Below are 25058 nucleotides of genomic sequence, written 5' to 3' on the forward strand. Positions count from 1 at the left end.
GTTATGTTTTGATTTTTAAAATTCTTATTTATAGTGGGTTTTAGCTGATTCTCGCTCACCATGTTTATGCCAGTCTAGACACACTTGATTCCCTTACGGAGACATATCAATACATAGGTTTTAAGATTCTTACTAGTCAGATATATTACTCTGCGGGAAATATGGGGTTTTGAGTCCCTTTCACTGAGGAAGGTGTAGGTCTTGTCTATTCCATAGTTGGTTTTTGAAGCGGTACCTGTGCTTATATCAAACTCTGGTTTTATGCATCACCCCACCTCTCCTTCCCCCTTAAGCAGGCATAAGTGTGTTTTCTAAATGTGAGACTCTGTTCTCTTTCTTAACTCTCTTCATGTGTAGCCATGTTTACAGGATCTTCATAAGTGATATCTTATGATAAGTTTCTTTTTCTGTGTGACTTATTTCCCTTAGAATCATCGTACCTGAATCCACTCATTTTGCTGCTACTGGTCTTATGACATTGATTTCATGGCTGAGGGATATTCCATCGTACGTAAGTTCCTCAAATTTTGAACCATTTTTATATTTCCTGGGATATTCAAGGTGTACCCAAGATAAGGTTCTAGTAAGCAGTGCAGCCCTAAATCTGGGGGTGGCTCTGTCTTATTGATTTTCAGTTTACCCAAGGTATATTCCCTAGACTAGAAGTGCCCTTGGCTCTGTAGCTCTGTTGTTTACTTGTTTTAGGGAACGCAATGCACTACTCTAGTGAGGCAGTTGGCAATTTACATCCCGCCCATCAGCATAACAATGCTCCCTGTTCTCCAGGGCCTGTCTTGCCTTTCTGGTTTTTATACATTTTGTGGATGTCCCTCTTGACCGGTGGGAAGAGAGACGGCTTTGTAGTGCAGATTTGCATTGCCCACTTGCTTGCTTGGCCAAAAATGGCGTATGCGTTCTGTCCGGAATATATTCAGGATAAAATGCATACACCCTTTTTGGCCAAGTGCATCATTGTCGAAGTCGTGCCCCTCTTCCTGTGCTTTACAGGTAACTCCTGCGTACCTCTTGAAATCTGTTTCCTGCTATTCTGCCTCACTTTCAAGTCCGCCTCGATGCGTTCCCTCAACAGATTTTTGGACGATAGTTGTCCTTTATTACTCTGCCAGTTTGTGAATTGCTGTGCCCCTGAGCTCCATTTTTCAACTCGTTTTTTGTGACCTGAACGCAAGTCCAAAATTTTGGGTCAGGACCTATACTGGTTCCTGGTGGGTGGCTGAGACTTTGGTTAATTCTTCTTCCCACCGGGAAATTAGAGTCACATGTGCCCGTCGAAATGCCTAACAGCTACTCTCTCATTGGTTCTCCCTCTTCCCTTCCATCATCTGCCAGATTGGCAACCTGTGCGATCCAAGAGTTTAAAGGGGCTGTCTCTCCAAGTTGGGAGATTGATAGTAAAGCAGTTGGAAAGTCAAACTGGAGCACCAAGAGAGGGACTATTCGTTGAGTTTTACAAACCATTCGTATTCACAGTGTGTCCATTCTCTAGGTATCCCATACATGTTATACCTGTAGTAATATTCCCTTCAACCAGGAGAGTTGGGAGCCATGGAATGGGGGCCATGCATTATTGCTTTAAAGGGTCTGCATTTGCTCACCCAATCTCACCAATCGTCTCAGTCCCAGGTGTCCAGCCTTATGCCACATCCAGCTGTCATTGTAGATAGTGTCATTCCAGGTTTCATCAGAGACCCTGAAGGAATTACAAAGAATTTCCCTGTTTTTTTGTTTCGTATTTGAAATTCCTTTTTATAGTGGGTTTGAGCTGATTCTCTCTGCCATGTTTATGCCAGTCTAGACACACTTAATTCCCTTACCCAGACATATGAGTACATATGATTTAAGATCCTTACTATTCAGATATATTCCTCTGCGGGAAATACGGGGTTTTGAGTCCCTTTCACTGAGGAAGGTGTACGTCTTATCTATTCCATAGTTGGTTTTTGGAACGGTACCTGTGCTTATATCAAACTCTGGTTTTATGCATCACCCCACCTCTCCTTCCCCCTTAAGGAGGCATAAGAATGTTTTCTAAATGTGAGCCTCTGTTCTCTTTCCTAACTCATTTCATGTGTAGCCATGTTTACAGGATCTTCATAAGTGATATCTTATGATAAGTTTCTTTTACTGTGTGACTTATTTCACTTAGAATCATCGTACCTGAATCCACTCACTTTGCTGCTACTGGTCTTATGACATCATTTCATGGCTGAGGGATATTTCATCGTACGGAAGTACCACAATTTTTTGAACCATGTTTTATATTTCCTGGGATATTTAAGGTGTACCCAAGTTGAGGTTCTTGTAAGCAGTGCAGCCTTAAATTTGGGGGTGGCTCTGTCTTATTGATTTTCAGTTTTCCAAAGGTATATTCCCTAGACTGGAAATGCCCTTGGCTCTGTAGCTCTGTTTTTTACTTGTTTTAGGGAACACAGTGCACTCCTCCAGTGAGGCAGTTGGCAATTTACATCCCGCCCATCAGCATAACAGTGCTCCCTGTTCTCCAGGGCCTGTCTTGCCTTTCTGGTTTTTACAAATTTTGTGGATGTCCCTTTTGAACGGTGGGAAGTGATACTTCTTTGTAGTGCAAATTTGCATTGCCCGCTTGCTTGCTTGGATAAAAAGGTCTTATGAGTTTTCACCTGAATATATTCAGGCGAAAACACATACGCCCATTTTGGCCAAGTGCATCATTGTCGAAGTTGTGCCCCTCTTCCTGTGCTTTACAGGCGATTCCAAGGTACCTCTTGAAATCTGTTTCCTGTTATGCTGCCTCGCTTTCAATTCTCCCTCGTTGCCTTCCCTCAACAGATTTTTGGACGATAGTGGTCCTTTATTACTCTGCCAGTTTGTGAATTGCTGTGCCCCTGAGCTCCATTTTTCAACTCGTTATTTGTGAGCTGAACGCAAGTCCAAAATTTTGGTTGAGGAACTATACTGGTTCCTGGTGGATGGCTGAGACTTTGAGTAATTCATCTTCCTGCCGGGAAATTACAGAGACATGTGCCCATCGAAATACCTAACAACTACTCTCTCATTGGTTCTCGCTCTTCCCTTCCATCCTCTGCCAAATTGGCAACCTGTGCCAACTAGGAGGTTAAAGGGGCTGTCTCTCCAAGTTGGGAGATTGATAGTAAAGCCGTTGGAAAGTCAAACCGGCACACCAGGAGAGGGACTATTCGTTCAGATTTAGAAACCTTACGTATTCACAGTGTGTCCATTCTCTAGGTTTCCCGTACATGTTATAGCTGTAGTAATATTCCCTTCAACCTGGAGAGTTGGGACCCATGGAATGTGTGCCAGGCATTATTGCTTTAAAGGGTCTGCATTTGCTCACCCAATCTCACCAATCCTCTCAGTCCCAAGTTTCCAGCCTTATGCCACATCCAGCTGTCATGGTAGATAGGGTCATACCATGTTTCGTCAGAGACTCTGAAGGAATTGTACAGAATTTCTATGTATTTTTGTTTTGTTTTTGAAATTCCTTTTTATACTGGGTTTGAGCTGATACTCGCTGCCATGTTTATGCCAAACTAGACACACTTGATTTCCTTATGGAGACATATCAATACATAGGATTTAAGATACTTACTAGTCAGATATATTCCTCTGCGGGAAATATGGGGTTTTGAGTCCCTTTCACTGTGGAAGGTGTAGGTCTTGTCTATTCCATAGTTGGTTTTTGGAACGGTACCAGTGCTTATTTCCAACTGTGGTTTTATGCATCACCCCACCTCTCCTTCCCCCTTAAGCAGGCATAAGATTGTTTTCTAAATGTGAGACTCTGTTCTCTTTCCTAACTCAGTTCATGTGTAGCCATGTTTACGGGATCTTCATAAGTGATATCTTATGATAAGTTTCTTTTTCTGTGTGACTTATTTCACTTAGAATCATCGTACCTGAATCCCCTCACTTTGCTGCTACTGGTCTTATGACATTCATTTCATGGCTGAGGGATATTCCATCGTATGGAAGTACCACAATTTTTTGAACCATTTTTATATTTCCTGGGATATTTAAGGTGTACCCAAGTTGAGGTTCTTGTAAGCAGTGCAGCCATAAATTTGGGGGTGGCTCTGTCTTATTGATTTTCAGTTTTCCCAAGGTATATTCCCTAGACTGGAAGTGCCCTTGGCTCTGTAGCTCTGTTGTTTACTAGATTATGGGACACAATGCACTCCTCCAGTGAGGCAGTTGGCAATTTACATCCCACCCATCATCATATCAATGCTCCCTGTACTCCAGGGCCTGTCTTGCCTTTCTGGTTTTTACACAGTTTGTGGATGTCCCGTTTGAGAGGTGGTAAGAGATACAACTGTGTAGTGCAGATTTGCATTGCCCGCTTGCTTGCTTGGCCAAAAAGGGCGTATGCGTTTTCTCCTGAATATATTCAGGAGAAAACGCATATGCCCTTTTTGGCCAAGTGCATCATTGTCGAAGTTGTGGCCCTCTTCTTGTGATTTACAGGCGATTCCAACGTACCTCTTGAAATCTGTTTCCTGCTATTCTTCCTCGATTTCAAGTCTGCCTCGTTGCCTTCCCTCAACAGATTTTTGGACGATAGTTATCCTTTATTTCTGTGCCAGTTTCTGAATTGCTGTGCCCCGGAGCTGCATGTTTCAACTCCGTTTTTGTGAGCTGAACGCAAGTGCAAAGTTTTGGTTCAGGACCTATATTGGTTCCCGGTGGGTGGCTGTGACTTTGGTTAATTCTTCTTCCTGCCGGGAAATTAGAGTGACATGAGCCCTTCCAAAACCCTAACAGCTACTCTCTCATTGGTTCTCCCTTTTCCCTTCCATCCTCTGCCAAATTGGCAACCTGTGTGAACCAGGAGGTTAAAGGGGCTGTCTCTCCAAGTTGGGAGGTTCATAGTAAAGCAGTTGGAAAGTCAAACCGGAGCACCAGGAGAGGGACTATTCGTTGAGTTTTAGAAACATTTCGTATTCACAGTGTGTCCATTCTCTAGGTTTCCCATACATGTTATAGCTGTAGTAATATCCCCTTCAACCTTGAGAGTTGGGACCCATGGAATGGGTGCCAAGCATTATTGCTTTAAAGGATCTGCATTTGCTCACCCAATCTCACCAATCCTCTCAGTCCCAAGGGTCCAGCCTTATGCCACATCCAGCTGTCATTGTAGATAGGGTCATTTCAGGTTTCGTCAGAGACCCTGAAGGAATTGTAAAGAAGTTCCCTGTTTTGTTTTGTTTTGTTTTTAAAATTCCTTTTTATAGTGGGTTTTAGCTGATTCTCGCTACCATGTTTATGCCAGTCTAGACACACTTGATTCCCTTACGGAGACATATCAATACATAGGTTTTAAGATTCTTACTAGTCAGATATATTACTCTGCGGGAAATATGGGGTTTTGAGTCCCTTTCACTGAGGAAGGTGTAGGTCTTGTCTATTCCATAGTTGGTTTTTGAAGCGGTACCTGTGCTTATATCAAACTCTGGTTTTATGCATCACCCCACCTCTCCTTCCCCCTTAAGCAGGCATAAGTGTGTTTTCTAAATGTGAGACTCTGTTCTCTTTCTTAACTCTCTTCATGTGTAGCCATGTTTACAGGATCTTCATAAGTGATATCTTATGATAAGTTTCTTTTTCTGTGTGACTTATTTCCCTTAGAATCATCGTAACTGAATCCACTCATTTTGCTGCTACTGGTCTTATGACATTGATTTCATGGCTGAGGGATATTCCATCGTACGTAAGTTCCTCAAATTTTGAACCATTTTTATATTTCCTGGGATATTCAAGGTGTACCCAAGATAAGGTTCTAGTAAGCAGTGCAGCCCTAAATCTGGGGGTGGCTCTGTCTTATTGATTTTCAGTTTACCCAAGGTATATTCCCTAGACTAGAAGTGCCCTTGGCTCTGTAGCTCTGTTGTTTACTTGTTTTAGGGAACGCAATGCACTACTCTAGTGAGGCAGTTGGCAATTTACATCCCGCCCATCAGCATAACAATGCTCCCTGTTCTCCAGGGCCTGTCTTGCCTTTCTGGTTTTTATACATTTTGTGGATGTCCCTCTTGACCGGTGGGAAGAGAGACGGCTTTGTAGTGCAGATTTACATTGCCCACTTGCTTGCTTGGCCAAAAATGGCGTATGCGTTCTGTCCGGAATATATTCAGGATAAAATGCATACACCCTTTTTGGCCAAGTGCATCATTGTCGAAGTCGTGCCCCTCTTCCTGTGCTTTACAGGTAACTCCTGCGTACCTCTTGAAATCTGTTTCCTGCTATTCTGCCTCACTTTCAAGTCCGCCTCGATGCGTTCCCTCAACAGATTTTTGGATGATAGTTGTCCTTTATTACTCTGCCAGTTTGTGAATTGCTGTGCCCCTGAGCTCCATTTTTCAACTCGTTTTTTGTGACCTGAACGCAAGTCCAAAATTTTGGGTCAGGACCTATACTGGTTCCTGGTGGGTGGCTGAGACTTTGGTTAATTCTTCTTCCCACCGGGAAATTAGAGTCACATGTGCCCGTCGAAATGCCTAACAGCTACTCTCTCATTGGTTCTCCCTCTTCCCTTCCATCATCTGCCAGATTGGCAACCTGTGCGATCCAAGAGTTTAAAGGGGCTGTCTCTCCAAGTTGGGAGATTGATAGTAAAGCAGTTGGAAAGTCAAACTGGAGCACCAAGAGAGGGACTATTCGTTGAGTTTTACAAACCATTCGTATTCACAGTGTGTCCATTCTCTAGGTATCCCATACATGTTATACCTGTAGTAATATTCCCTTCAACCAGGAGAGTTGGGAGCCATGGAATGGGGGCCATGCATTATTGCTTTAAAGGGTCTGCATTTGCTCACCCAATCTCACCAATCGTCTCAGTCCCAGGTGTCCAGCCTTATGCCACATCCAGCTGTCATTGTAGATAGTGTCATTCCAGGTTTCATCAGAGACCCTGAAGGAATTACAAAGAATTTCCCTGTTTTTTTGTTTCGTATTTGAAATTCCTTTTTATAGTGGGTTTGAGCTGATTCTCTCTGCCATGTTTATGCCAGTCTAGACACACTTAATTCCCTTACCCAGACATATGAGTACATATGATTTAAGATCCTTACTATTCAGATATATTCCTCTGCGGGAAATACGGGGTTTTGAGTCCCTTTCACTGAGGAAGGTGTACGTCTTATCTATTCCATAGTTGGTTTTTGGAACGGTACCTGTGCTTATATCAAACTCTGGTTTTATGCATCACCCCACCTCTCCTTCCCCCTTAAGGAGGCATAAGAATGTTTTCTAAATGTGAGCCTCTGTTCTCTTTCCTAACTCATTTCATGTGTAGCCATGTTTACAGGATCTTCATAAGTGATATCTTATGATAAGTTTCTTTTACTGTGTGACTTATTTCACTTAGAATCATCGTACCTGAATCCACTCACTTTGCTGCTACTGGTCTTATGACATCATTTCATGGCTGAGGGATATTTCATCGTACGGAAGTACCACAATTTTTTGAACCATGTTTTATATTTCCTGGGATATTTAAGGTGTACCCAAGTTGAGGTTCTTGTAAGCAGTGCAGCCTTAAATTTGGGGGTGGCTCTGTCTTATTGATTTTCAGTTTTCCAAAGGTATATTCCCTAGACTGGAAATGCCCTTGGCTCTGTAGCTCTGTTTTTTACTTGTTTTAGGGAACACAGTGCACTCCTCCAGTGAGGCAGTTGGCAATTTACATCCCGCCCATCAGCATAACAGTGCTCCCTGTTCTCCAGGGCCTGTCTTGCCTTTCTGGTTTTTACAAATTTTGTGGATGTCCCTTTTGAACGGTGGGAAGTGATACTTCTTTGTAGTGCAAATTTGCATTGCCCGCTTGCTTGCTTGGATAAAAAGGTCTTATGAGTTTTCACCTGAATATATTCAGGCGAAAACACATACGCCCATTTTGGCCAAGTGCATCATTGTCGAAGTTGTGCCCCTCTTCCTGTGCTTTACAGGCGATTCCAAGGTACCTCTTGAAATCTGTTTCCTGTTATGCTGCCTCGCTTTCAATTCTCCCTCGTTGCCTTCCCTCAACAGATTTTTGGACGATAGTGGTCCTTTATTACTCTGCCAGTTTGTGAATTGCTGTGCCCCTGAGCTCCATTTTTCAACTCGTTATTTGTGAGCTGAACGCAAGTCCAAAATTTTGGTTGAGGAACTATACTGGTTCCTGGTGGATGGCTGAGACTTTGGGTAATTCATCTTCCTGCCGGGAAATTACAGTGACATGTGCCCATCGAAATACCTAACAACTACTCTCTCATTGGTTCTCGCTCTTCCCTTCCATCCTCTGCCAAATTGGCAACCTGTGCGAACTAGGAGGTTAAAGGGGCTGTCTCTCCAAGTTGGGAGATTGATAGTAAAGCCGTTGGAAAGTCAAACCGGCACAACAGGAGAGGGACTATTCGTTCAGATTTAGAAACCTTACGTATTCACAGTGTGTCCATTCTCTCGGTTTCCCGTACATGTTATAGCTGTAGTAATATTCCCTTCAACCTGGAGAGTTGGGACCCATGGAATGTGTGCCATGCATTATTGCTTTAAAGGGTCTGCATTTGCTCACCCAATCTCACCAATCCTCTCAGTCCCAAGTTTCCAGCCTTATGCCACATGCAGCTGTCATGGTAGATAGGGTCATACCATGTTTCGTCAGAGACCCTGAAGGAATTGTACAGAATTTCTATGTATTTTTGTTTTGTTTTTGAAATTCCTTTTTATAGTGGGTTTGAGCTGATTCTCGCTGCCATGTTTATGCCAAACTAGACACACTTGATTTCCTTATGGAGACATATCAATACATAGGATTTAAGATACTTACTAGTCAGATATATTCCTCTGCGGGAAATATGGGGTTTTGAGTCCCTTTCACTGTGGAAGGTGTAGGTCTTGTCTATTCCATAGTTGGTTTTTGGAACGGTACCAGTGCTTATTTCCAACTGTGGTTTTATGCATCACCCCACCTCTCCTTCCCCCTTAAGCAGGCATAAGAGTGTTTTCTAAATGTGAGACTCTGTTCTCTTTCCTAACTCAGTTCATGTGTAGCCATGTTTACGGGATCTTCATAAGTGATATCTTATGATAAGTTTCTTTTTCTGTGTGACTTATTTCACTTAGAATCATCGTACCTGAATCCCCTCACTTTGCTGCTACTGGTCTTATGACATTCATTTCATGGCTGAGGGATATTCCATCGTATGGAAGTACCACAATTTTTTGAACCATTTTTATATTTCCTGGGATATTTAAGGTGTACCCAAGTTGAGGTTCTTGTAAGCAGTGCAGCCATAAATTTGGGGGTGGCTCTGTCTTATTGATTTTCAGTTTTCCCAAGGTATATTCCCTAGACTGGAAGTGCCCTTGGCTCTGTAGCTCTGTTGTTTACTAGATTATGGGACACAATGCACTCCTCCAGTGAGGCAGTTGGCAATTTACATCCCACCCATCATCATATCAATGCTCCCTGTACTCCAGGGCCTGTCTTGCCTTTCTGGTTTTTACACAGTTTGTGGATGTCCCGTTTGAGAGGTGGTAAGAGATACAACTGTGTAGTGCAGATTTGCATTGCCCGCTTGCTTGCTTGGCCAAAAAGGGCGTATGCGTTTTCTCCTGAATATATTCAGGAGAAAACGCATATGCCCTTTTTGGCCAAGTGCATCATTGTCGAAGTTGTGGCCCTCTTCTTGTGATTTACAGGCGATTCCAACGTACCTCTTGAAATCTGTTTCCTGCTATTCTTCCTCGATTTCAAGTCTGCCTCGTTGCCTTCCCTCAACAGATTTTTGGACGATAGTTATCCTTTATTTCTGTGCCAGTTTCTGAATTGCTGTGCCCCGGAGCTGCATGTTTCAACTCCGTTTTTGTGAGCTGAACGCAAGTGCAAAGTTTTGGTTCAGGACCTATATTGGTTCCCGGTGGGTGGCTGTGACTTTGGTTAATTCTTCTTCCTGCCGGGAAATTAGAGTGACATGAGCCCTTCCAAAACCCTAACAGCTACTCTCTCATTGGTTCTCCCTTTTCCCTTCCATCCTCTGCCAAATTGGCAACCTGTGTGAACCAGGAGGTTAAAGGGGCTGTCTCTCCAAGTTGGGAGGTTCATAGTAAAGCAGTTGGAAAGTCAAACCGGAGCACCAGGAGAGGGACTATTCGTTGAGTTTTAGAAACATTTCGTATTCACAGTGTGTCCATTCTCTAGGTTTCCCATACATGTTATAGCTGTAGTAATATCCCCTTCAACCTTGAGAGTTGGGACCCATGGAATGGGTGCCAAGCATTATTGCTTTAAAGGATCTGCATTTGCTCACCCAATCTCACCAATCCTCTCAGTCCCAAGGGTCCAGCCTTATGCCACATCCAGCTGTCATTGTAGATAGGGTCATTTCAGGTTTCGTCAGAGACCCTGAAGGAATTGTAAAGAAGTTCCCTGTTTTGTTTTGTTTTGTTTTTAAAATTCCTTTTTATAGTGGGTTTTAGCTGATTCTCGCTACCATGTTTATGCCAGTCTAGACACACTTGATTCCCTTACGGAGACATATCAATACATAGGTTTTAAGATTCTTACTAGTCAGATATATTACTCTGCGGGAAATATGGGGTTTTGAGTCCCTTTCACTGAGGAAGGTGTAGGTCTTGTCTATTCCATAGTTGGTTTTTGAAGCGGTACCTGTGCTTATATCAAACTCTGGTTTTATGCATCACCCCACCTCTCCTTCCCCCTTAAGCAGGCATAAGTGTGTTTTCTAAATGTGAGACTCTGTTCTCTTTCTTAACTCTCTTCATGTGTAGCCATGTTTACAGGATCTTCATAAGTGATATCTTATGATAAGTTTCTTTTTCTGTGTGACTTATTTCCCTTAGAATCATCGTACCTGAATCCACTCATTTTGCTGCTACTGGTCTTATGACATTGATTTCATGGCTGAGGGATATTCCATCGTACGTAAGTTCCTCAAATTTTGAACCATTTTTATATTTCCTGGGATATTCAAGGTGTACCCAAGATAAGGTTCTAGTAAGCAGTGCAGCCCTAAATCTGGGGGTGGCTCTGTCTTATTGATTTTCAGTTTACCCAAGGTATATTCCCTAGACTAGAAGTGCCCTTGGCTCTGTAGCTCTGTTGTTTACTTGTTTTAGGGAACGCAATGCACTACTCTAGTGAGGCAGTTGGCAATTTACATCCCGCCCATCAGCATAACAATGCTCCCTGTTCTCCAGGGCCTGTCTTGCCTTTCTGGTTTTTATACATTTTGTGGATGTCCCTCTTGACCGGTGGGAAGAGAGACGGCTTTGTAGTGCAGATTTGCATTGCCCACTTGCTTGCTTGGCCAAAAATGGCGTATGCGTTCTGTCCGGAATATATTCAGGATAAAATGCATACACCCTTTTTGGCCAAGTGCATCATTGTCGAAGTCGTGCCCCTCTTCCTGTGCTTTACAGGTAACTCCTGCGTACCTCTTGAAATCTGTTTCCTGCTATTCTGCCTCACTTTCAAGTCCGCCTCGATGCGTTCCCTCAACAGATTTTTGGACGATAGTTGTCCTTTATTACTCTGCCAGTTTGTGAATTGCTGTGCCCCTGAGCTCCATTTTTCAACTCGTTTTTTGTGACCTGAACGCAAGTCCAAAATTTTGGGTCAGGACCTATACTGGTTCCTGGTGGGTGGCTGAGACTTTGGTTAATTCTTCTTCCCACCGGGAAATTAGAGTCACATGTGCCCGTCGAAATGCCTAACAGCTACTCTCTCATTGGTTCTCCCTCTTCCCTTCCATCATCTGCCAGATTGGCAACCTGTGCGATCCAAGAGTTTAAAGGGGCTGTCTCTCCAAGTTGGGAGATTGATAGTAAAGCAGTTGGAAAGTCAAACTGGAGCACCAAGAGAGGGACTATTCGTTGAGTTTTACAAACCATTCGTATTCACAGTGTGTCCATTCTCTAGGTATCCCATACATGTTATACCTGTAGTAATATTCCCTTCAACCAGGAGAGTTGGGAGCCATGGAATGGGGGCCATGCATTATTGCTTTAAAGGGTCTGCATTTGCTCACCCAATCTCACCAATCGTCTCAGTCCCAGGTGTCCAGCCTTATGCCACATCCAGCTGTCATTGTAGATAGTGTCATTCCAGGTTTCATCAGAGACCCTGAAGGAATTACAAAGAATTTCCCTGTTTTTTTGTTTCGTATTTGAAATTCCTTTTTATAGTGGGTTTGAGCTGATTCTCTCTGCCATGTTTATGCCAGTCTAGACACACTTAATTCCCTTACCCAGACATATGAGTACATATGATTTAAGATCCTTACTATTCAGATATATTCCTCTGCGGGAAATACGGGGTTTTGAGTCCCTTTTACTGAGGAAGGTGTACGTCTTATCTATTCCATAGTTGGTTTTTGGAACGGTACCTGTGCTTATATCAAACTCTGGTTTTATGCATCACCCCACCTCTCCTTCCCCCTTAAGGAGGCATAAGAATGTTTTCTAAATGTGAGCCTCTGTTCTCTTTCCTAACTCATTTCATGTGTAGCCATGTTTACAGGATCTTCATAAGTGATATCTTATGATAAGTTTCTTTTACTGTGTGACTTATTTCACTTAGAATCATCGTACCTGAATCCACTCACTTTGCTGCTACTGGTCTTATGACATCATTTCATGGCTGAGGGATATTTCATCGTACGGAAGTACCACAATTTTTTGAACCATGTTTTATATTTCCTGGGATATTTAAGGTGTACCCAAGTTGAGGTTCTTGTAAGCAGTGCAGCCTTAAATTTGGGGGTGGCTCTGTCTTATTGATTTTCAGTTTTCCAAAGGTATATTCCCTAGACTGGAAATGCCCTTGGCTCTGTAGCTCTGTTTTTTACTTGTTTTAGGGAACACAGTGCACTCCTCCAGTGAGGCAGTTGGCAATTTACATCCCGCCCATCAGCATAACAGTGCTCCCTGTTCTCCAGGGCCTGTCTTGCCTTTCTGGTTTTTACAAATTTTGTGGATGTCCCTTTTGAACGGTGGGAAGTGATACTTCTTTGTAGTGCAAATTTGCATTGCCCGCTTGCTTGCTTGGATAAAAAGGTCTTATGAGTTTTCACCTGAATATATTCAGGCGAAAACACATACGCCCATTTTGGCCAAGTGCATCATTGTCGAAGTTGTGCCCCTCTTCCTGTGCTTTACAGGCGATTCCAAGGTACCTCTTGAAATCTGTTTCCTGTTATGCTGCCTCGCTTTCAATTCTCCCTCGTTGCCTTCCCTCAACAGATTTTTGGACGATAGTGGTCCTTTATTACTCTGCCAGTTTGTGAATTGCTGTGCCCCTGAGCTCCATTTTTCAACTCGTTATTTGTGAGCTGAACGCAAGTCCAAAATTTTGGTTGAGGAACTATACTGGTTCCTGGTGGATGGCTGAGACTTTGGGTAATTCATCTTCCTGCCGGGAAATTACAGTGACATGTGCCCATCGAAATACCTAACAACTACTCTCTCATTGGTTCTCGCTCTTCCCTTCCATCCTCTGCCAAATTGGCAACCTGTGCGAACTAGGAGGTTAAAGGGGCTGTCTCTCCAAGTTGGGAGATTGATAGTAAAGCCGTTGGAAAGTCAAACCGGCACAACAGGAGAGGGACTATTCGTTCAGATTTAGAAACCTTACGTATTCACAGTGTGTCCATTCTCTCGGTTTCCCGTACATGTTATAGCTGTAGTAATATTCCCTTCAACCTGGAGAGTTGGGACCCATGGAATGTGTGCCATGCATTATTGCTTTAAAGGGTCTGCATTTGCTCACCCAATCTCACCAATCCTCTCAGTCCCAAGTTTCCAGCCTTATGCCACATCCAGCTGTCATGGTAGATAGGGTCATACCATGTTTCGTCAGAGACCCTGAAGGAATTGTACAGAATTTCTATGTATTTTTGTTTTGTTTTTGAAATTCCTTTTTATAGTGGGTTTGAGCTGATTCTCGCTGCCATGTTTATGCCAAACTAGACACACTTGATTTCCTTATGGAGACATATCAATACATAGGATTTAAGATACTTACTAGTCAGATATATTCCTCTGCGGGAAATATGGGGTTTTGAGTCCCTTTCACTGTGGAAGGTGTAGGTCTTGTCTATTCCATAGTTGGTTTTTGGAACGGTACCAGTGCTTATTTCCAACTGTGGTTTTATGCATCACCCCACCTCTCCTTCCCCCTTAAGCAGGCATAAGAGTGTTTTCTAAATGTGAGACTCTGTTCTCTTTCCTAACTCAGTTCATGTGTAGCCATGTTTACGGGATCTTCATAAGTGATATCTTATGATAAGTTTCTTTTTCTGTGTGACTTATTTCACTTAGAATCATCGTACCTGAATCCCCTCACTTTGCTGCTACTGGTCTTATGACATTCATTTCATGGCTGAGGGATATTCCATCGTATGGAAGTACCACAATTTTTTGAACCATTTTTATATTTCCTGGGATATTTAAGGTGTACCCAAGTTGAGGTTCTTGTAAGCAGTGCAGCCATAAATTTGGGGGTGGCTCTGTCTTATTGATTTTCAGTTTTCCCAAGGTATATTCCCTAGACTGGAAGTGCCCTTGGCTCTGTAGCTCTGTTGTTTACTAGATTATGGGACACAATGCACTCCTCCAGTGAGGCAGTTGGCAATTTACATCCCACCCATCATCATATCAATGCTCCCTGTACTCCAGGGCCTGTCTTGCCTTTCTGGTTTTTACACAGTTTGTGGATGTCCCGTTTGAGAGGTGGTAAGAGATACAACTGTGTAGTGCAGATTTGCATTGCCCGCTTGCTTGCTTGGCCAAAAAGGGCGTATGCGTTTTCTCCTGAATATATTCAGGAGAAAACGCATATGCCCTTTTTGGCCAAGTGCATCATTGTCGAAGTTGTGGCCCTCTTCTTGTGATTTACAGGCGATTCCAACGTACCTCTTGAAATCTGTTTCCTGCTATTCTTCCTCGATTTCAAGTCTGCCTCGTTGCCTTCCCTCAACAGATTTTTGGACGATAGTTATCCTTTATTTCTGTGCCAGTTTCTGAATTGCTGTGCCCCGGAGCTGCATGTTTCAACTCCGTTTTTGTGAGCTGAACGCAAGTGCAAAGTTTTGGTTCAGGACCTATATTGGTTCCCGGTGGGTGGCTGTGACTTTGGTTAATTCTTCTTCCTGCCGGGAAATTAGAGTGACATGAGCCCTTCCAAAACCCTAACAGCTACTCTCTCATTGGTTCTCCCTTTTCCCTTCCATCCTCTGCCAAATTGGCAACCTGTGTGAACCAGGAGGTTAAAGGGGCTGTCTCTCCAAGTTGGGAGGTTCATAGTAAAGCAGTTGGAAAGTCAAACCGGAGCACCAGGAGAGGGACTATTCGTTGAGTTTTAGAAACATTTCGTATTCACAGTGTGTCCATTCTCTAGGTTTCCCATACATGTTATAGCTGTAGTAATATCCCCTTCAACCTTGAGAGTTGGGACCCATGGAATGGGTGCCAAGCATTATTGCTTTAAAGGATCTGCATTTGCTCACCCAATCTCACCAATCCTCTCAGTCCCAAGGGTCCAGCCTTATGCCACATCCAGCTGTCATTGTAGATAGGGTCATTTCAGGTTTCGTCAGAGACCCTGAAGGAATTGTAAAGAAGTTCCCTGTTTTGTTTTGTTTTGTTTTTAAAATTCCTTTTTATAGTGGGTTTTAGCTGATTCTCGCTACCATGTTTATGCCAGTCTAGACACACTTGATTCCCTTACGGAGACATATCAATACATAGGTTTTAAGATTCTTACTAGTCAGATATATTACTCTGCGGGAAATATGGGGTTTTGAGTCCCTTTCACTGAGGAAGGTGTAGGTCTTGTCTATTCCATAGTTGGTTTTTGAAGCGGTACCTGTGCTTATATCAAACTCTGGTTTTATGCATCACCCCACCTCTCCTTCCCCCTTAAGCAGGCATAAGTGTGTTTTCTAAATGTGAGACTCTGTTCTCTTTCTTAACTCTCTTCATGTGTAGCCATGTTTACAGGATCTTCATAAGTGATATCTTATGATAAGTTTCTTTTTCTGTGTGACTTATTTCCCTTAGAATCATCGTAACTGAATCCACTCATTTTGCTGCTACTGGTCTTATGACATTGATTTCATGGCTGAGGGATATTCCATCGTACGTAAGTTCCTCAAATTTTGAACCATTTTTATATTTCCTGGGATATTCAAGGTGTACCCAAGATAAGGTTCTAGTAAGCAGTGCAGCCCTAAATCTGGGGGTGGCTCTGTCTTATTGATTTTCAGTTTACCCAAGGTATATTCCCTAGACTAGAAGTGCCCTTGGCTCTGTAGCTCTGTTGTTTACTTGTTTTAGGGAACGCAATGCACTACTCTAGTGAGGCAGTTGGCAATTTACATCCCGCCCATCAGCATAACAATGCTCCCTGTTCTCCAGGGCCTGTCTTGCCTTTCTGGTTTTTATACATTTTGTGGATGTCCCTCTTGACCGGTGGGAAGAGAGACGGCTTTGTAGTGCAGATTTACATTGCCCACTTGCTTGCTTGGCCAAAAATGGCGTATGCGTTCTGTCCGGAATATATTCAGGATAAAATGCATACACCCTTTTTGGCCAAGTGCATCATTGTCGAAGTCGTGCCCCTCTTCCTGTGCTTTACAGGTAACTCCTGCGTACCTCTTGAAATCTGTTTCCTGCTATTCTGCCTCACTTTCAAGTCTGCCTCGATGCGTTCCCTCAACAGATTTTTGGACGATAGTTGTCCTTTATTACTCTGCCAGTTTGTGAATTGCTGTGCCCCTGAGCTCCATTTTTCAACTCGTTTTTTGTGACCTGAACGCAAGTCCAAAATTTTGGTTCAGGACCTATACTGGTTCCTGGTGGGTGGCTGAGACTTTGGTTAATTCTTCTTCCCACCGGGAAATTAGAGTCACATGTGCCCGTCGAAATGCCTAACAGCTACTCTCTCATTGGTTCTCCCTCTTCCCTTCCATCATCTGCCAGATTGGCAACCTGTGCGATCCAAGAGTTTAAAGGGGCTGTCTCTCCAAGTTGGGAGATTGATAGTAAAGCAGTTGGAAAGTCAAACTGGAGCACCAAGAGAGGGACTATTCGTTGAGTTTTACAAACCATTCGTATTCACAGTGTGTCCATTCTCTAGGTATCCCATACATGTTATACCTGTAGTAATATTCCCTTCAACCAGGAGAGTTGGGAGCCATGGAATGGGGGCCATGCATTATTGCTTTAAAGGGTCTGCATTTGCTCACCCAATCTCACCAATCGTCTCAGTCCCAGGTGTCCAGCCTTATGCCACATCCAGCTGTCATTGTAGATAGTGTCATTCCAGGTTTCATCAGAGACCCTGAAGGAATTACAAAGAATTTCCCTGTTTTTTTGTTTCGTATTTGAAATTCCTTTTTATAGTGGGTTTGAGCTGATTCTCTCTGCCATGTTTATGCCAGTCTAGACACACTTAATTCCCTTACCCAGACATATGAGTACATATGATTTAAGATCCTTACTATTCAGATATATTCCTCTGCGGGAAATACGGGGTTTTGAGTCCCTTTCACTGAGGAAGGTGTACGTCTTTTCTATTCCATAGTTGGTTTTTGGAACGGTACCTGTGCTTATATCAAACTCTGGTTTTATGCATCACCCCACCTCTCCTTCCCCCTTAAGGAGGCATAAGAATGTTTTCTAAATGTGAGCCTCTGTTCTCTTTCCTAACTCATTTCATGTGTAGCCATGTTTACAGGATCTTCATAAGTGATATCTTATGATAAGTTTCTTTTACTGTGTGACTTATTTGACTTAGAATCATCGTACCTGAATCCACTCACTTTGCTGCTACTGGTCTTATGACATCATTTCATGGCTGAGGGATATTTCATCGTACGGAAGTACCACAATTTTTTGAACCATGTTTTATATTTCCTGGGATATTTAAGGTGTACCCAAGTTGAGGTTCTTGTAAGCAGTGCAGCCTTAAATTTGGGGGTGGCTCTGTCTTATTGATTTTCAGTTTTCCAAAGGTATATTCCCTAGACTGGAAATGCCCTTGGCTCTGTAGCTCTGTTTTTTACTTGTTTTAGGGAACACAGTGCACTCCTCCAGTGAGGCAGTTGGCAATTTACATCCCGCCCATCAGCATAACAGTGCTCCCTGTTCTCCAGGGCCTGTCTTGCCTTTCTGGTTTTTACAAATTTTGTGGATGTCCCTTTTGAACGGTGGGAAGTGATACTTCTTTGTAGTGCAAATTTGCATTGCCCGCTTGCTTGCTTGGATAAAAAGGTCTTATGAGTTTTCACCTGAATATATTCAGGCGAAAACACATACGCCCATTTTGGCCAAGTGCATCATTGTCGAAGTTGTGCCCCTCTTCCTGTGCTTTACAGGCGATTCCAAGGTACCTCTTGAAATCTGTTTCCTGTTATGCTGCCTCACTTTCAATTCTCCCTCGTTGCCTTCCCTCAACAGATTTTTGGATGATAGTGGTCCTTTATTACTCTGCCAGTTTGTGAATTGCTGTGCCCCTGAGCTCCATTTTTCAACTCGTTATTTGTGAGCTGAACGCAAGTCCAAAATTTTGGTTGAGGAACTATACTGGTTCCTGGTGCATGGCTGAGACTTTGGGTAATTCATCTTCCTGCCGGGAAATTACAGTGACATGTGCCCATCGAAATACCTAACAACTACTCTCTCATTGGTTCTCGCTCTTCCCTTCCATCCTCTGCCAAATTGGCAACCTGTGCGAACTAGGAGGTTAAAGGGGCTGTCTCTCCAAGTTGGGAGATTGATAGTAAAGCCGTTGGAAAGTCAAACCGGCACAACAGGAGAGGGACTATTCGTTCAGATTTAGAAACCTTACGTATTCACAGTGTGTCCATTCTCTCGGTTTCCCGTACATGTTATAGCTGTAGTAATATTCCCTTCAACCTGGAGAGTTGGGACCCATGGAATGTGTGCCATGCATTATTGCTTTAAAGGGTCTGCATTTGCTCACCCAATCTCACCAATCCTCTCAGTCCCAAGTTTCCAGCCTTATGCCACATCCAGCTGTCATGGTAGATAGGGTCATTCCATGTTTCGTCAGAGACCCTGAAGGAATTGTACAGAATTTCTATGTATTTTTGTTTTGTTTTTGAAATTCCTTTTTATAGTGGGTTTGAGCTGATTCTCGCTGCCATGTTTATGCCAAACTAGACACACTTGATTTCCTTATGGAGACATATCAATACATAGGATTTAAGATACTTACTAGTCAGATATATTCCTCTGCGGGAAATATGGGGTTTTGAGTCCCTTTCACTGTGGAAGGTGTAGGTCTTGTCTATTCCATAGTTGGTTTTTGGAACGGTACCAGTGCTTATTTCCAACTGTGGTTTTATGCATCACCCCACCTCTCCTTCCCCCTTAAGCAGGCATAAGAGTGTTTTCTAAATGTGAGACTCTGTTCTCTTTCCTAACTCAGTTCATGTGTAGCCATGTTTACGGGATCTTCATAAGTGATATCTTATGATAAGTTTCTTTTTCTGTGTGACTTATTTCACTTAGAATCATCGTACCTGAATCCCCTCACTTTGCTGCTACTGGTCTTATGACATTCATTTCATGGCTGAGGGATATTCCATCGTATGGAAGTACCACAATTTTTTGAACCATTTTTATATTTCCTGGGATATTTAAGGTGTACCCAAGTTGAGGTTCTTGTAAGCAGTACAGCCATAAATTGGGGGTGGCTCTGTCTTATTGATTTTCAGTTTTCCCAAGGTATATTCCCTAGACTGGATGTGCCCTTGGCTCTGTAGCTCTGTTGTTACTTGTTTTAGGGAATGCAATACACTCCTCCAGTGAGGCAGTTAGCAATTTACATCCCGCCCATCAGCATAACAAGGCTCCCTCTTCTCCATGGCCTGTCTTGCCTTTCTCTTTTTTACACATCTTGTGGATGTCCCTTTTGACCGGTGGGAAGTGATACTTCTTTGTAGTGCAGATTTGCATTGCCCGCTTGCTTGCTTGGCCAAAAAGGGCGTATGCGTTTTCTCCTGAATATATTCAGGAGAAAACGCATACGCCCTTTTTGGCCAAGTGCATCATTGTCGAAGTTGTGGCCCTCATCTTGTGATTTACAGGCGATTCCAACGTACCTCTTGAAATCTGTTTCCTGCTATTCTTCCTCGATTTCAAGTCCGCCTCGTTGCCTTCCCTCAACAGATTTTTGGACGATAGTTATCCTTTATTTCTGTGCCAATTTCTGAATTGCTGTGCCCCGGAGCTGCATGTTTCAACTCCGTTTTTGTGAGCTGAACGCAAGTGCAAAGTTTTGGTTGAGGAACTCTACTGGTTCCCGGTGGGTGGCTGTGAATTTGGTTAATTCTTCTTCCTGCCGGGAAATTAGATTGACATGTGCCCTTCCAAAACCCTAACAGCTACTCTCTCATTGGTTCTCCCTTTTCCCTTCCATCCTCTGCCAAATTGGCAACCTGTGTGTACCAGGACTTTAAAGGGGCTGTCTCTCCAAGTTGGGAGGTTGATAGTAAAGCAGTGGGAAAGTCAAACCGGAGCACCAGGAGAGGGACTATTCGTTGAGTTTTAGAAACATTTCGTATTCACAGTGTGTCCATTCTCTAGGTTTCCCATACATGTTATATCTGTAGTAATATCCCCTTCAACCTGGAGAGTTGGGACCCATCGTACGTAAGTTCCACAATTTTTTGAACTCTTTTAATATTTCCTGGGATATTTAAGGTGTACCCAAGATAAGGTTCTAGTAAGCAGTGCAGCCCTATATTTGGGGGTGGCTCTGTCTTATTGATTTTCAGTTTACCCAAGGTATATTCCCTAGACTAGAAGTGCCGTTGGCTCTGTAGCTCTGTTGTTTACTTGTTTTAGCGAACACAATGCACTACTCTAGTGAGGCAGGTGGCAATTTTCATACCGCCGATCAGCATAACAATGCTCCGTGTTCTCCAGGGCCTGTCTTGACTTTCTGGTTTTTATACATTTTGTGGATGTTCCTCTTGACCGGTGGGAAGAGATACTGCTTTGTAGTGCAGATTTACATTGCCCGCTTGCTTGCTTGGCCAAAAATGTCGTATGTGTTCTGTCCGGAATATATTCAGGATAAAATGCATATGCACTTTGTGGACAAGTGCATCATTGTCGAAGTTGTGACCCTCTTCCTGTGCTTTACAGGCAACTCCTGCGTACCTCTTCAAATCTGTTATCTGCTATTCTGCCTCATTTTCAAATCCGCCTCGATGCATTCCCTCAATAGATTTTTGGAGGATAGTTGTCCTTTATTACTCTGCCAGTTTGTGAATTGCTTTGCCCCTGAGTTCAATGTTCCAACTCGTTTTTTGTTAGCTGTAAGCAAGTCCAAAATTCTGGTTCAGGACCTATACTGGTTCCCGGTGGGTGCCTGAGACTTTGGTTATTTCCTCTTCCTTCTGGGAAATTAGAGTGACATGTGACCTTCCAAATGCCTAACAGCTACTCTCTCATTGGTTCTCCCTCTTCCCTTCCATTCTTTACCAAATTGGCAACCTGTGCGAACCAGGAGGTTAAAGGGTCTGTCTCTCCATGTTGGGAGATTGATAGTAAAGTAGTTGGAGAGTCAAAGCGGAGCAACAGGAGAGGGACTATTCATTGAGTTTTAGAAACCTTTCATGTTCACAGTGTGTCCATTCTCTAGGATTCCCGTACATGTTATAGCTGTACTAATATTCCCTTCAATCTGGAGAGTTGGGACCGATGGAATGTGTGCCATGCATTATTGCATTAAAGGGGCTGCATTTGCTCACCCAATCTCACCAATCCTCTCAGTCCCAGGTGTCCAGCCTTATGCCATATCCAGCTGTCATTGTAGATAGGGTCATTCCAGGTTTCATCAGAGACCCTGAAGGAATTGTAAAGAACTTCCCTGTTTTTTTGTTTTGTTTTTGAAATTACTTTTTATAGTGGGTATGAGCTGATTCTCGCTGTCATGTTTATGATAGACTAGGCACACTTGATTCCCTTATGGAGACATATCAATACATAGGTTTTAGATTCTTTCAAGACAGATATATTCCTCTGTGGGAAATATGGGGTTTTGAGTCCCTTTCACAGAGGAAGGTGTAGGTCTTCTCTAATCCATAGTTGGTTTTCGGAACGGTACCTGTGTTTATAACAAACTATGGTTTTATGCATCACCCCAATCTCCTTCCCCCTTAAGGAGACATAAGTGTGTTTTCTAAATGTGAGACTCTGTTCTCTTTCCTAACTCACTTCATGTGTAGCCATGTTTACAGGATCTTCATAAGAGATATCTTATGATAAGTTTCTTTTTCTGTGTGACATATTTCACTTAGAATAATCGTACCTGAATCCACTCATTTTGTTGCTACTGGTCTTATGACATTGATTTCATGGCTGAGGTATATTCCATCGTACATAAGTACCACAATTTTTTGAACCATTTTTATATTTCCTGGGATATTTATGGTGGACCCAGGTTTTGGTTCTTGTAAGCAGTGCATCCCTAAACTTGGGGGTGGCTCTGTCTTATTGATTTTCTGTTTTCCCAAGGTATATTCCCGAGACTGTAAGTGCCCTTGGCTCTGTAGCTCGGTTATTTACTTATTTTACGGAACACAGTGCACTAATCCAGTGAGGCAGTTGGCAATTTACATCCCGCCCATCAGCATAAAAGGCACCCTTTTCTCCAGATCCTGTCTTGCCTTTTTGGTTTTTACACATTTTGTGGATATCACTTTTGACCGGTGGGAATTGATACTTCTTTGTAGTGCAGATTTGCATTGCGCGCTTGCTTGCTTGGCCAAAAAGGGCGTATGCATTTTCTCCTGAATATATTCAGGAGAAAACGCATACGCCCTTTTTGGCCAACTGCATTCTTGTCGAAGTTGTGCCCCTCTTCCTGTGCTTTACAGGTGATTCCAACGTACCTCTTGAAATCTGTTTCCTGCTATTCTGCCTCGATTTCAAGTCCGCCTCATTGCCTTCCCTCAACAGATTTGTGGACAATAGTTCTCCTTTAATACTTGGCCAGTTTTTGAATTGCTGTGCCCCTGAGCTACATTTTTCAACTCGTTTTTTGTGAGCTGAACGCATTTCCAAAATTTTGCTTCAGGACCTATACTGGTTCCCGGTGGGTGGCTGAGACTTTGCTTAATTCTTCTCCCTGCCGGGAAATTAGTGTGATATGTGCCCGTCCAAATGCCCAACAGCTACTCTCTCATTGGTTCTCCCTCTTCCCTTCCATCCTCTGCCAAATTGGCAACCTGTGCGAACCAGGAGGTTAAAGGGGCTGTCTCTCCAATTTGGGAGATTGATAGTAAAGCAGTTGGAAAGTCAAAGCGGAGCACCAGGAGAGGGACTATTCGTTGAGTTTTAGAAACCTTTCGTATTCACAGTGTGTCCATTCTCTAGGTTTCCCGTACATGATATAGCTGTAGTAATATTCCCTTCAACCTGGAGAGTTGGGACCCAAGGAATGGGTGCCATGCATTATTGCTTTTAAGGGTCTGCATTTGCTTACCCAATCTCACCAATCCTCTAAGTCCCAAGTGTACCGCCTTATGCCATATCCATCTATCATTGTAGATAGGGTCATTCCAGGTTTCGTCAGAGACCCTGAACGAATTGTAAAGAATTTCCCTGTTTTTTAGTTTTGTTTTTGAAATTTTTTATAGTGGGTTTGAGCTGATTCTCGCTGCCATGTTTGTGACAGACAAGACACACTTGATTCACTTACCCAGACATATCAGTACATAGGTTTTAATATTCTTACTAGTCAGATATATTCGTCTGCTGGAAATATGGGGTTTTGGGTACCTTTCACTGAGGAAGGTGTAGGTCTTGTCTATTCCATAGTTGGTTTTTGGAACGGTACCTGTGCTTATATCAAACTCTGGTTTTTTGTATCACCCCACCTCTCCTTCCCCCTTAAGCAGGCATAAGAGTGTTTTCTAAATGTGAGACTCTGTTCTCTTTCCTAACTCCTTTCATGTGTAGCAATGTTTACAGGATCTTCATAAGTGATATCTTATGATAAGTTTCTTTTTATGTGTGACTTATTTCACTTAGAATCATCGTACCTGAATCCACTCACTTTGCTGCTACTGGTCTTATGACATTGATTTTATGGCTGAGGGATATTCTATTGTACGTAAGTAGCATAATTTTTTGAAACATTTTTATATTTCCTGGGATATTTAAGGTGTACCCAAGTTGAGGTTCTTGAAAGCAGTCCAGCCCTAAATTTGTGGGTGGCTCTGTCTTATTGATTTTCAGTTATCCCATGGTATATTCCCTAGACTGGAAATGCTCTTTGCTCAGTATCTCCGTTGTTTACTTGTTTTAGGGAACACAGTGCACTCCTCCAATGAGGAAGTTGGCAATTTACATCCCGCCCATCAGCATAACAAGGCTCCCTTTTCTCCAGGGCCTGTCTTGCCTTTTTGGTTTTTACACATTTTGTGGATGTCACTTTTGACCGGTGGGAAGTGATACTTCTTTGTAGTGTAGATTTGCATTGCCTGCTTGCCTGCTTGGCCAAAAAGAGCGTATGCCTTTTCTCCTGAATATATTCAGGAAAAAACGCATACGCCCTTTTTGGCCAAGTGCATCATTGTCGAAGCTGTGCCCCGCTTCCTGTGCTTTACAGGCGATTCCAACGTACCTCTTGAAATTTGTTTCCTTCTCTTCTGCCTCGCTTAAAAGTCCGCCTTGTAGCCTTCCCTCAACAGATTTTTGGACGATAGTGGTCGTTTATTACTCTGCCATTTTGTGAATTGCTGTGCCCCTGAGCTCCATTTTTCTACTCGTTTTTTGTGAGCTGAACGCAAGTCCAGAATTTTGGTTCAGGACCTATACTTGTTTCTGGTGGGTGGCTGAGACTTTGGTTAATTATTTTCCCTGTCGGGAAATTACAATGACATGTGCTCGTCCAAATGCCTAACAGCTATTCTCTCATTGGTTCTCCCTCTTCCCTTTCACCCTCTGCCAAACTGGCAACTTGTTCGAAACAGTAGGTTAATGGGGCTGTCTCTCCA

Source organism: Mesoplodon bidens, assembly GCF_964165515.1.
Source record: "Mesoplodon bidens genome assembly, contig: HAP1_SCAFFOLD_34, whole genome shotgun sequence".
NCBI classification, from domain to species: Eukaryota; Metazoa; Chordata; class Mammalia; order Artiodactyla; family Ziphiidae; genus Mesoplodon; species Mesoplodon bidens.